This window comes from Quercus lobata, chromosome 12 (assembly GCF_001633185.2).
Source record: "Quercus lobata isolate SW786 chromosome 12, ValleyOak3.0 Primary Assembly, whole genome shotgun sequence".
Classification (NCBI taxonomy): domain Eukaryota; kingdom Viridiplantae; phylum Streptophyta; class Magnoliopsida; order Fagales; family Fagaceae; genus Quercus; species Quercus lobata.
This window is the reverse complement of record NC_044915.1, coordinates 11103235-11113884: the sequence shown is the minus strand read 5'-3', so window position 1 is coordinate 11113884 and position 10650 is coordinate 11103235. Positions and strand designations below refer to the sequence as shown.

The following is a 10650-nucleotide window of genomic DNA, read 5'->3' as shown; positions in this document are numbered from 1 at the left end:
GAGAACTGAGAAGTATGTGTAAATACACCGTCTAGCTCTACTTTTAGTGGAATTAAAAAGCTTTAGCTCCCATAAAGCTTGCACTTGTTTTTCAATTTTGTTAAAGATTTTTTTTCCCAACTTTAAGATGAAAATTAGGTATAAGCTAAAGGTTGGAGTTCTACTATGTTGTTAAGAGGGGCTAAATAATTATACCCACAATCGGCAAGAATTAACTGAACCAGAGCCGTAGTATTTGAAATTTGTTTTCTCACTACCACGTGCAATGATCACTTTACAAGTATAAGTACTTGTGACGTGTGGGGGGTAAGTGCTAGGGTTTAAGTCTTCATGAGGGAGTTTTACACACATATACACTTAGAGTAAGCCATAGTAGAATTTCTATTAAGTATTAAAAAAAAAAAAATCTATTTTCTCCAAAAGTTGGTTCAATTGACAGAGAGTTGACAACTGATAACCCCAATTAGATTGGGTAGAGTATCGAGTTTTCCATATGGAAATTCGACAAACCTAACTTGTCTAAAGAGCTTTACCTAGCTAGTATCAACTTCTTTTGTCACCATCTTCTCCTTGTGTCAAGTATCAACTTCACGTGCAATTGTTCCTTTATAACTTGATCTTTGTGCACCGTTGTTCCTTTATGCATGGCTTGATTTTTGCATGTTGCCATTTCTCTTTGGCGAAGATCTCTACTGATGAGGATAATTTTTGATTGATCGACATGGGTGCCGAACCTTCCTCATGTGCCAAACCTTTCTTGTCTGATCATCGGCCTTACACCTAAACTGATCCTAAAGGGATGACTGACCATCAGATTGGGTTAGCGATCCAACCCCCAATCCCGATGACATATCACCTTAGAGTTTCCCGTGGAATTTGTGTGGGGTCCGCTCATATGTCCTTACATGGAAATTACTTGCATATCACGACTAAAGATCCCACCTCACAATCAGATTTCTTATATGTGGGAAGGTGATCCCAAATATCTTGGGATTCTTCTCTCTATAAGGAAATTCCCCCGTATCAAGGGATTTGAGTCAGCTCTCCACCACTATATAAACCACAAACCCTTACTTTCTTGAGGTACGTGAATTCTCCTTAACTCTAGCACTCTTGAGTTCTTGGAAATTTTTCTATCATTGACTTAACCTTCGAAAAGTTTTTGGCCGGCACCCCATTGGTGCTCTCTGATTGGTTATTCTCTTTTGTTCTTTAGGTACACCTATTGGTATGTGTGTGGACGATCAACTCACTGCTGATTTTTGTGCATCATCATCTACTAAATTCACCACCATCACATGGTGCCACCACCCAAATCACAAATTTTGGAGATGACCCTCGAGTTCAACCGATCCAACCATTGCTTTAAGCTCATCAAATCGGTCGACAACGATTTCAAGTTCTTCAAACTCGATGTGATTGAGTCAGTCGATGGGTTGACAATAAATTAGAGTCTGACTGACTCATGAAGAGACACTAAACTTGATTTCTTCTCCTGCCGCTTTATTTATTTGACCTTGCACTTTGTTGTGCGTAAAGAATGAACATCTTCTAATTTTAGCACAACTATGCATTTTTATGGGAATGCTTGATAAACTATAAAATTGGTTCAAATATGATAAAAGTTTAACAGATAATAAAATTAGTTCAACTTTGAACTGTTTTTATTTTATATTTAGTGTATTTAGACTTTAGTTGGAACCAATTTTGGTGGGAACTAATATTATGCCCTTGCAATGCTTGTAAACAAAAGAAAAATATTTCAATAATATATTAAAATTGAATAATAAATAGATAGTAAATATAAATAATAAAATATTTTTAAGTCACATGATAAATGCATATAGTGTAAGTCTAAGGGTATGTTTGATTTGGGTGAAAACAGAGAGGATGGAAAATAGGGAGAGGAAAATAGGGTGGAAAATGATATTTTCCACTGTTTGGTTAAAAGGGGGAGGGGGAGAGAAAAGTGGTGGGGCCCACAAGTTTTCTCTCCTCCTCTTTCAAAATACAATCTCTCCAAATTGGAGAGAAAATTGGAGTGAAAAGTGGAAAAAATATTTGGACAAAACTGCCCCCACCTCTAATTAACGTTTTTGGCTTTTTTTTTTTTTTTTTTTTTTGGACTTTTCCTTTGTAACGTTGGATTGCTCTTTTTTTTTTTCTTTTGACCTTTCCTTTGTAAGGTTGGCTTTTTGTTTTTGTTTGTTTTTTTTTTCTTTCTTTGGTTTTGTCAGGTGGTGGGTTCTTCTTCTTTTCCTTCTTCTTTTTTTATTTTTTATTTTTTTTATTTTTAATTTTAATTTTTATTATTTTTTTAAGAAAACACTTTTGGATGATTTTTTATACTATTTTTTGAAATGTCCACTTTCATCTATACACAATTTTTTTTAAAAAAAAGTATAATGTATTACTTTTTGTTTTATTTAAGAGGGACATAATGGTAAATTTATACAAATCTTATTTTCAACCAAATTAAAAAGTTTTCCATCCCTCCACTTTTCCACCCTCTCAACCAAACACAAATGAGGAAAACTAAAAAAATTTCTATCATCTCACTTTTCCATCCTCCCAACCAAACGGACCCTAAGTTTTGAATCTTTTGATAAAAAAACTAAATATAATAATTTTATAAAAAAATATATAATATAAATAATGAAAAAACTTTTAAATATATTGAAGCCTTTGATAAATGAGTTTTAATCAAAGTAGTATTTTAATTTTCTTAATAAAATTTTTGGCAATAGACTTTCAATTGAAGTGACTATGTTAATAATTTAACTTGTAGTACTTTTTTTTTTCTAAAAAAAAAAACTTGTAGTACTAGATCGAACTACATAGTGCAAGCATGTTATGTATGCCCAAACTTTTATTATTAAAACAAAAAAAATATGGTAGATTATTAAAACAATATAGAATAAATAACGATTTCTTTCAACATAAAAAAATTCTCGTTAGTAGAATTTTAATGAAATAGCATTTTTATACATTTAGAAATTTTGGCAATGACTAAGAGAGAATGTGTAATTTTTTAATTATTAGTACATCACATGACATAAGGAGAACACATTCATTTGGTATAATCACAAGGCGCAGGAAACAACTTCCTTCTAGTGATGGCTAATCTTGAGAAAGAGAGTGAAGGAACCATGTGGTGTGTTTGGTGGTCAGGATCAAGTTATACAAGGTGTAACTTTTATGCCATTCAATAACTTTAAATGATGTTAATATTTTGAAAATTCTATTGTTGAATTACATGTTATATATGTTTAATATGCATAACAGATTTCATATCAATCAAATATTATTTAATATTCGATCGATAAATTCATGTTTTATGCAAAATTTATAATATAAAAGGTAGAATTTTAAACATTTTATACATAAGATAGTTATTAATCTCTAATTATCTTAAAATTTTTCAAGCGTGAAGGACATAAAGATAAGATGTGATCTAGATGTGGATTTGTCAAAATTTGCATCCAATAAAAAAAATATTGAGTGGTGTAATATTGTTTAAAGTTACACTTGATATAACTTGAACCCATATATATATATATATATATATAATTTGCATTAAGATACTAATTTGGGATTTTTTTTATGTTAATTAAATATTTGTTTTCATATTATTCTTTTAACCATGTTATTATTAGGTTTGCCATGTTAACATTCCCTTAGTCCTTAGCTAAGTCATTGAATTCTGTAGGTGAGATAACGGCAGTTACTAAAATGAAATATGATAAAAAAATTCAAGGACTAAAATGAAATATATAAAAACAGAAGGATTAAAATGAACACACCCCCTGAATACAAGAATGAAAAGTTTATTATATAATACATATTTCAATTTAGGGTTTAGTTTGAAACCACCTCAAATTATATAAGAAATATGTAATTTACTAATTTCTTTATTAAATAGTAATCATTTGGTGCAATCACGACATTTATAACTTAACTTGATCTCGTCAGACATCTTGGACTCCTTTCATTTGTCAATTGTCAAACAACTTTTGAGAAGTCGGATTGAGTTGGAATATCTCATACAACAAAATGAAGTAAGGGACGTCAGCTATCTCCTACTCGACCTCATCATGCTCTTGTTGTGAAGAGGCCTCGTGAAGGCCCTTATGAGACGTCACATTGATGATTAATGGCCCCCCTTCTTTGTGTGTTTCACACCTTTGGAGGCATGGTTTTCTCGGCTCCAACTGCTTGACTCCCACCCCCCCATGTCAACTACTTAGGATTTATTTATCTTTGAAATTGGAGAGTAAGGTGAGTGAAGTTAAGTTTAAGACAAAAAAAAAGAAGACTGCTAGAAGATTAGTTATGTTCTGTGGTATAAAATATTTTTAAAAAAAATATTTTTTATAAAATTAGTGTAACTAAAAGAAAATGTTAAGATGGATAAATAATAATACAATGAAATCTAGGATTCAAAATGTAGAGATTTGCTTAAAGATAAGGACAACCATTCTTGAAGATGTAAGCCCCTTGGTTCAAGTTCCATTAATTTCAATAAGGGTCTCCAATGATGGATTGCGATAAAACGGACTAGGTTGTCCAGTGTTTGTCCTGCCTACACTTGGTTTGGAGAGTAAGCCACATGCCTCATGGGTCACAGTGGAGAGTAGGGATCACCACTTGATTTTAAATGGATTGAGAATCACTTTGAACCCAGTTTGTAAAGACCTTACTCTTAATAATTGAAAGATCAAATTTAACAATAACTAATAGTTAGTGGACCGAATTGACAATTTAACTAGTGTTAAAATATGCATATCGAAATTTTTATTAAAAAAAGAAAAGAAAAGAAAATTGAATTGCTATAAAATAAAAGTGAATATTTGAATTATGAGTAAACTCGGCCCAATAGCAAATAGGCAGGCCGAAAGTGGAAAAGGGTTATTTACTCTCTTTTTTCAGCCAAATAGCAAGGATGGCGAGGCTGAAAAAAGAAAAAAAGAAAAAGAAAAAGAAAAAGAAAATAAAACTGTACATGAAGATAATCCCCTCCATATGGATAAAGTGATCTAGGGCAAGATTTAAGTAAAGTACTTAGGCTCAGGGACAGAGCCAGAACTTTGAGTTAGGAGAGGCGGTTTTACTGTTGGCTGTGTGTAATGATTCCAACCTCTGATTCTGCTATTTAATTGCTAAGATTTTTTTTTTTTTGGTAAGAAAAAAATTATTTTTGTTTAGAATTTTTTAAAGGGCAGGGTTATTTATTTTAGATAAAATTAGTTAATTGAACTTAATTTTGTTTTTAGTTTTACTGGTAATTTTTGTTGTTGAGCTTTTTTATTTTTGGGCTTGTATATTTTGGTTTAGATTTTAGATCTATAAATTTTTTTATGGTCACTAAAATGAAGAAAAAGCTAGAGCTGCAAGTTTTTTATAAATTACTTATGTAATAAGTGGTTACTGTAAGTAAAAAAATGATGTGAGAAGTGTGCCCATATGCGAACCAATAAAAATTTGCTTCCAAAAATGTTATAAAAAAATTTGTGAGTATAGCATTATTTTTAAAAGAATCAATGATATTGTTAAAGGGAAATAAAATGTAATTTTATAGAACAAAATTGCTAAAATTAATACACATATATATAATAATATTTTTAAAAAAAAAAATTTAGGGGGACAGTAGTTCCGCCCTTGTACTTATGTGCTATTTTTTAGGTTCCTCTCTTAAGATTTTGCCATATGGATTTTTTCTTATGGGATGAAAGTATATTTTTTTAATTAAGTAGCCACGTCTTAAGAGAGAAACTTAAGGAACAACATCTAAGGTACTATACTTAAGTTTTATCTATTAATTTATGGTTTAATTAAACAGGGTAATCTAAATCAAGTCAGGCAATGACTCTGCAAGCCCGAGAAGTTCGTTGATGAAACTCTTAATTGATGAGGGCCACTAATAAGTTGATGATCCTTTGAGAATCAGTTCATATGATACGCTCTCCTCAAATTGAGGCACAGTTTGCTCTCTCTTGTTGCTTTGTGCAACTATGCCATGGATTCCGTGCACCCTATCACCATCCTTTTCAGTGCTGTTATTTCTTGATGCCTTAGAATTAACTTGTACAAAAATTTGGGTTTATTTTAACATAAGAACATACTTTTTTTATTTTTTTATTTTACGTAACTTCTTTTCAAAAACACCAACATCAGATTATTTATTCTACATTCTATTTTATTTAATTAATCATATTTCATTCTTATTATTATTATTATTATTATTATTATTATCTTCATAAATAGAGAGAGATTCTAATGAGACATAAGAGCAAGAGGAGAGAGAAAATAAAATAAAATATTGAAAAACAATGTGAACAATGCTCGTGTATATAATTATGGTTACTATAGCAACTATGTATTTTTACATAATTTTGCATGGTCTAGTCATGTGGGTGAATTTTGAGTTTAGTTGGCTAAAATGTGGTCCTTAGAGCACCCACACTAGATGTGCTAAATGTGCCAAATGTCAAATATTTGGCACATTTAACACACCAAATACCAAAAAACACCAAATATCAGATGTTCTAAATTTCATAATTTTTACAACATGCTACAGGGTCATCATATATTTGGCATGGTACAAAAATCTGTGGCATATGATTTTTTTATTTTTTTATTCCTCTTTCTCTATCGGTCGGTCAGTCCCCATGTTCTAAGCTTTTAATTTTGTGACATCTGTGGCTACAGTCCCCAATCCCCATCTGTGGCTACAGTCCCAGGTTTTAAAATAAGAATTAAGAAATAATATTTAAATGAAGTGGTAAAAATATAGAACATCTGATAAATGAGATATTGTAAAATGATATGGTAAAATAATAAAGTAGGCTTTTGATGTGGTAAAATGACATAATTTTTACAACAGCTGCTACGGATGCTCTTATTATATTATACAGGCATTGATGCAAGTGTTCTTACCCTACAAATAAGGCAGAACATACTCTTCAATATCACTTTGGGAGATGTCAAGATGATATCCGGGAACAGTTATGTACTTGACCCTTCCTGCTTCATCTAAGGTTTTCAAACCAATCCAATCCTCAATGTAAAGCTGTGTCTGCACGACGAGTGACAAAAACTAAGATACCACTTGGCTCAAAACACAAAAAACTATGTTGTAGAACATATGAAGTTTTAGATTATAGCGCTAAATTAAGGTGACATAACTTCTTTTTGTTCCAAGGAAAAAACAACTGATGTTTTTATCATGCTAACTCGTGTTATACACTGCAGAACTATGCCCAGGCCCTTTATCATGCCACACAACTCTCATAGCCAATGGTTTGCATTGTCTGCTATAAATTTCCTCTAAAGATTTAGACAAGCCTTAATTAATATTCCAGCTTGAGATTTAATGAAATGGATCATCAATTTATTGTTACAAATAATCTGATCGTTTCCTTCACATTCTCAAATTCACCCAAGAAATGGTCAATCAAAATCTTCCCTTGCTTCATGGAAACGAACTATTAGCATTGTATTCTTTCTCCAGCTGTAATAATAACCAATGTCTCTCCAGTCATGCTCTTTTCAGGATAAAAAAGTTGCAGCCATCATTTACTGTAAGTGAAAGTGCTCATATTGGTAATTTAAATGTCTTAGCATTTCAGCTAAATGATGACTGTGTCAGCAAATCATTCAAATTTGGAAAGTAAACTAGGTTTCAAGTTAAACACTATACCTGTTGTGGAGGTAAAATTGGCTTGAAGGCCCCATCTGGGTAATATCCAAACCAGGAGGTTTCCTTAGGTATCAAAAGAGTATCATTCTCAAACTGTTGAGCATTCAAAAAAAAAAGGACGGAGAAGACTGAGAGACGCTTCAACTTTAAATTTTCTTATTCTGAGAAAATTTAACCAATCTGAGATGACCAAGAATGTTACTAAATGGAAATATACCTCACCAACTTGCAATGATTAGCCTGTTAAAAAAAAGAAAAAGAGAGAGAGAGAGAGAGAGAGAGACTTTACCATGATAAACCCAAGTTCTGTAAGCTAATGAACCGTTCCTTATAAGTGGAGTTTCTCTCGTCAGGGAGTTCGTTGTTAAGCTTTGAAAGAAATCTGCAATTCTCTAAATAGTTGGGAATAGCCTGGAAATGTAATAGTAAATTCTGATGTTTTGGTTTTCATCTATTTCAGAAAAGATGGAAATATGATAAGGTGTTAAATTATCAATGCATGTAGATGGATGGCTATATGACAAAGGCCAAAAACTCAGTTTCGCCCTCTGAGACTACAGAGTAATTTAAAAAAAGAACACTGAGCCAAAAGCAATTGAAAAGAAGATCACTGCAATATCTGTAAGGGTTCATCAGGTTATACTACTCACATTTGGTAATTTGAAATAACTGCTGGGAGCAAAGTGATCCTGCCATCAAGAAATCAAAGGTCACGCTTTGTAGAAGCATCTAAGATAACATAATTTGACAGAAAAAGAGTGACAAGATGAAATTAACCAACTTCAATAAAGGAGATCAAATGATATAGAGGTTGAAAGAGAGAGAGAGAGAGAGAGAGAGAGATTTATACTTGGAAAAGGTCAGTGTAGAGCAATGGCTTGATTAGTTTGTCCACAAGAATGCATTTAAAAATTAAACCCAGACTGTAAAAGCGAAAAGCCATATAAGAATATTAGACAGAGCTCAAGATAGGATTAAACAAATTGTAAAATTTATATAAGAATACATCTATTCCTTACCATGTCTTTTGCCACTAGTCCTAGGTGATCATTATCAAAAACAAGCATTAACATTTAAATTAATGGTTCTCAAAATTTAACAATATATAATACGCAGCACTAGCCATTAACCCAAAAAAAAGGAAAATTTGAAGTCTCCAGAATAGGCTGCATTGACAATATGCAGAAAAGTGGTAGACGATAACAACAATGAATCTTAATATTATGAGGAAACAAGTTCTCAAAGAAGACTAAGAACAGCATTATATAGAGGATATACACTAACTTCAAAAAAAAAAAAAATCAATGTTCTGTAGATAGATTTATGAACCTATGCAACATACGGTCAGAGTATGAAGTGATGAGACAGCACTAATTTACATTAGCTAAGGAATTCCAATTTCCTATATACACAGCTTAATGAGAGAACAAAATAATGTAATTCCATGGCTGAAAATGGAGAAAAAAAAAAACTACAGGTGAATTACTCAAGTATGGTTGACTAGAACGTGGGATGGCACTAACAGCGGAATATAGATGATACCATAGTTATTTAGAGTATTTAACATTTTGAAGGAAAAAAAAAAAAAAAATCTTGCACATGAACTCACAGAGATTATTTGATTCATCTATCACAAATTTATTTTATTATCATTTCAAATTACACGGTTGTTACTCTAAGCTTCAATTGTCTGTTATATTTCAGGCAGAATCAATGGTTATAACCTCACATTTCCATCCCCCATTACCAAACAGGGAATAGAAAAAGAACCCAAAGTGAAGGAATACAAAGAAAAGCAGTACAGTTTATCAAGTCAAAATGCTTTCAAAAAATATATACATAAATCTAACAGATTGATATCTAAAAAATGTTATTCAGCTAAATAATGAACTTAAGAACACCATTCATTATGCTGATTTCACACAATTTAGGCATAAAAATGAATGTTAAAAAAAAAAAAAAAATCATCATAACAAAGTTCATGCAATGGGTTGAACAATGAATTAAAAACACTGAACTGGCAAAGTTTACCATAAAGACTGGTTCTTACAGGAGGGCCTCCATCGCAAAATTCCAAAACACCTCGAACTATTAAACAACCCTGTTAAATCAAATGAAAATTAAGAATGGGAACCAGTAAATAGAGGCTGCCTGCTGAGGATCAAAAGCCAATATTAGTTGCAATTTCTATGAAATTTTCAAAGGTATCAATTGACAATTATGACTTTCCGTCTTTGTTCAATTAAATTTATTCCAGGCCACATTAGCTTTTCAATGTGCCATGTCAACACCATTTGCTACATATGCAATTTATTTAATTTCAAACTGACTGTTAGTTGAAATTAAAGGAAAATACTATCACACACATAGCACACACCAAAAATACAAGAGAAAATGTGACTTGAAGTCAAGATTTTGTGTGAATAAACAGTACTCCGAAATTAATACCTTTTACAATTTTCAGGGACTAAGTAAATCTCAACTCTCTAAATTTGAGGTAAGAAAATTGAACTTGGACCAAATTACAAGGACAAAAATGATTTTAACCATTAATTTACTAATAGACAGCAATGAAATGAAAATTTAATGCAACTTGAGAAGTAGAATAGCACATTCTATACTAACATAATTTTCCTCTGATGAGATCAGAGAAACAGTAAACCTGTTTTTGAGGATACCAAGCATGATTAGAGAGCATCCTACCTAAAACCACAAAATGCAAACTAACATGTATTTAACCTTTTCATTTATTTATCATGTATTAGGACCACCTAGACACATAAAATGACAAGGAGAGCTTCACTTCATCAATCATCCTTGACCAACAGAAAATTCAAAATATCATCCCCTAAAGCTTGAACATAAGTTGTTCTGTAATTTTAATAAAGGAATAAAATTGAAGTTAAGACAGATTACCTAGCACAATAAGACAAACTAAACAATAAGCATAG

The 10650-nt window shown here is 31.7% G+C and overlaps 1 long non-coding RNA gene across 2 annotated transcripts; it reads right to left on the bottom strand.

Annotated features, from left to right (window-relative positions):
* Window positions 1-8005: 8005 nt before the first annotated feature.
* LOC115972554 lies at window positions 8006-9801 on the bottom strand. Of its 2 annotated transcripts, XR_004087496.1 has the most exons (4): window positions 9731-9801; window positions 8550-8622; window positions 8350-8388; window positions 8006-8110 (listed from the first exon to the last, which is right to left on the bottom strand). It is a non-coding gene; the product is annotated as an uncharacterized LOC115972554 (long non-coding RNA). The 2 variants fall into 2 exon arrangements; XR_004087495.1 differs by having other exon boundaries at window positions 8006-8388.
* Between the last annotated feature and the right edge of the window lie 849 nt (window positions 9802-10650).